Source organism: Zerene cesonia, chromosome 10, assembly GCF_012273895.1.
Source record: "Zerene cesonia ecotype Mississippi chromosome 10, Zerene_cesonia_1.1, whole genome shotgun sequence".
Classification (NCBI taxonomy): Eukaryota; Metazoa; Arthropoda; class Insecta; order Lepidoptera; family Pieridae; genus Zerene; species Zerene cesonia.
The window spans coordinates 2,008,465-2,012,080 of NC_052111.1; the positions used below are offsets into that span (position 1 = coordinate 2,008,465).

The following is a 3,616-nucleotide window of genomic DNA, read 5'->3' on the forward strand; positions in this document are numbered from 1 at the left end:
TTTACCCAATTAAAACTACTAATAATGTTGTAGTCATAAAGTAGTGTAAATATCATGTATAAAATAATTATTAAGTCGCAGTTTAATAGCGAGGTATAACGTTTGTAATATCTCATTTCTAGTATTAACTTGTGTATGTAGTACGTGAGGTATTCTTGCGTGACAGCAGCCATTACTGTCCACAGCATAAATAATAATTCTGTATTGTGTGAATATGAGTCTAATTTATAAAATGTCGGAGCTCTTTTCAAACGACTTCTTTTTATACATTGCTGTAAGACATTTTAATATAACAGTTGTATGTTATATTATGAATTGTTGTTAACTACTCGCATGTTACGTCTTTTTTTGCAATTGCAGCATCTGTGGGTCTACTTCTGGGTGAGCTATTCATTAAAATAACTGTCTTTATCTCTAGTTTTATACGGAAGCTGTGTTACAATAAATGATAACAAATAAAAAATTGATTATGCCAGTTTTAGCTTCACATGTAAGCACTATATCATAATAAATAGATTCATAATAACCATACTTCTATAAGTAGCATATGTTAAATTCCCGTGTCATAATGTTAATTAAATACGTCTTCGAATGGCTGAACCGATTCTAATCCAGGCTGTACTTTATCTGTGTACCAAATTTTATACAGATATGATAAGCTTTTATTTGACGCGAAAGGGTAAGAAACATCCTTAAATCCATAATTTCACACATACCTACCTACTATCGCGTTTATAATATTAGTAGGATATCAGTATAGAATTTTCCCCTTCAATAAGCGACATAATTATACTAACAAGTTTAAAAAATGTTTGTGGTTTGTTTCTTGTGACGAGATTAGGAATGTATAGATCCGTTAGATCCGAAGGATAAATCTTCACAAAGAATAAAACATTCCTTCATTTCCCGTCTTTCAAAATTCCAATTTTGAAAACCCGTCGATACCGTACCATAAGCGATTCTGCCTTTGTTTTAGATTTGCTTAACAACTATTTTTTTCATATTCATAAAATTTACAGATATCGCTTTCATCAATCCAAATATTCCTTATAAATTTTTGGACGATTATCCCTTTGATTACTGTAAACTCACCTAATTATGCAAATTATAATATTGAAAACATCACTCTAATGTCAAACTCAACACAGGTTCGTCGCACTAACACACACTTGATTTTCTTTGCTCAATTCTTCACTTGTAATCTTTGCCGTCAGCTCCGTTGTTATCTTTGTAATGTCTATTTGCAATGGTAAGTTTCACTGTTTATGTTTGAACTTACGTAAGTTTGTCGGCAGCGGGGATGCGGGAGCCGCGCTCGCGGGCGTGCTCCGTGACGCTCGACGTCACTCTGAGAGACCTTGCCTACGGGGCATACACCGCGCATGTCTTCATCACAATAAACCTTTACTCACATGAACAATCTAAGACCCCGTACCGATATCTCTACATCTCTATTTACTATTTTTGTCTCCGATACGACAGTCTAATTTCGTAATAAAGTATCGATCTGAAGTCGTAGACAACGTTAACTGTGTTGGGTGTGAACGTAGCTTTTGCAGCTCACCTTTTAATTATTCATGAATGCTTGATTGTGTTTGCGAATCCTAGAATCACTTAATGGCTTCCTTATTGTTCACCGTACCTTTTAGATTGACCAGAGTAATTTATTTAAGCAGCCCTATTTTCATTCATGGGACGTGTCCTATAGTCTGTATACCTTCAGTAGACAGTATGGCTCAGTTTATTTAACGGTCAAGCGATTCGAACGTACGTAGTTTCAGTTGGGTTTAAGAATGTTTCATAGCTTCGTGTGTTTGCATGATTCGTTCCTCATCAATTTTCATTTATATATGTCTTAATTAAAAATTGTACGCCTCAAAGACGAAGTCATGATAAAGTACATTGTTTTATGAACTTGATCAGTATAAAATGTTAGGATCATTAGCAGAGAACAAGAAATGCTTTGTGTTTACTGAAGCGTAATAGAATGTAATCAACACTGTTTATTACCCCAAATGCAAAATGAGAGAGGCATAATAAGTTTCTGTCTGCTTGTGGTATCGTAGTAGTATTCCAAACGGATAAACCGGTATCATGAAAATCCGTCGAAATGTTGATCATCAGCTCCTTTCCAATTGATGAGATGATCTAGTTAGATCATCTCATCAATTAGTTAACTTTCTCCTGGCCTATCGACTCTAAATTTGGTACCGTGGTTATATTATTAAAAGAATTTTATAATTTTCGTATGATTTATAATAGGGTCGGTTTTTATTTAATTAATTTATTTTTTAATCAATTTATATTATTTTTCCGTCCTTGCTATTTACCATTACATTTTTTCTACAATCCACATACCCGCCAAAAATGCGCTTTAGACCAATATATAAGCAATATTGAAAACATTAAACAAAATGTCGGGAACTTGCTTGATAACTATTAATACTGCGCTCGATGTAAATTGTGATATGGAGTAATTAAAACATTTTTTGTCAACATGATTTTGAGATCCTGTTGACAATAAATTTTAAACCTAAAAATTCTAATAAACGGTTTTTTTAATTAATAAGAATATTACTAACATGGCAATTATACCGATACAAATTCAATAATAAATTTTAATATTAATTTTCATACAATTCTGTAAGTTTATACGCGGGAATTGATTTAAAACTGGAATTTTATCTAACACAGCTTAGTCCTGGGTTGCGCGGGAAGTACATACGTGATGCGAATGGAAAGTGCTGGGAGACCATGTTTTTTTGCACCGAAATGATGTCACGAACGGACTAAATGTTCATGTAAACACGCTGCACGCATATCTCCCCTGTTCGTATAACTATTGTACCTTAAATTTGTTCTCATATGAAAGTGTAATGTGGAGTTCTATGTCCATTGCTTTCTTCATTAAATGTGTTTATAAGTATACAGCTAATGAGCGACAATAAGCAACGGGTATATGGTAATTTCTAACTAAATAATAGTTAGAGTTAACTGTTAATATTTTTGATTCATATTTTAACTGTAATTATCAGAATATTGAAATATTAACTTTTTTATTTTTAAGACCCAATGGCCTAATATCAATATCTCAATAAATCTTAGCTTTGCATAACCCAATTAAATGAATATCTTCACAATTTCTGAACGTGATATCGAAAGAGTTTTAATTTCGAAAAAGAAATGTTCATGTACATAAAGTTTAAAATATTTATAGTAGCAAAAGCACGCTCAATAAGCAATTAGTTATTTTTCTCATCAGAAGCGAGACGGCGGGTGGAGCCGGTAATACTGAAAATAGTTACAATCAATAGCCTACACCAGTCAATTCGCAACTGACCTCCCGACTCTCCAGATACATATTTAATGCATCGCCCGTCTGTCATTTGTCTCGTGTGTTAACTATAGAGATAATTGCATAAATTACGTTTCGCATCTAACTATTGTGCATTATTTTGACTGCGTTCAGTTGAATGATCGCAAATGTTAAATCCACATTGCGATTATTACGTATAGTTTTTGTTTATTTAGTTTGGTTACCGAATATTAGTGGTAATATTAGGTTAAATATTATATCAGTTGGTTGCGTCAAACATTTAATAATATTTGAATTGAA

The 3,616-nt window shown here is 32.9% G+C and overlaps 1 protein-coding gene across 3 annotated transcripts in view; it reads right to left on the reverse strand.

Moving 5' to 3' along the window:
- Positions 1-1,358, reverse strand: part of LOC119829757 — a 45,326-nt gene extending 43,968 nt beyond the window's left edge. For all 3 annotated transcript variants that reach the window (XM_038352438.1, XM_038352437.1, XM_038352436.1), the window contains exon 1: positions 1,093-1,358. The gene's annotated coding sequence lies outside the window, so the exon portion shown is untranslated. The remainder of the gene's footprint in view (positions 1-1,092) is intronic.
- Positions 1,359-3,616: the final 2,258 nt, after the last annotated feature.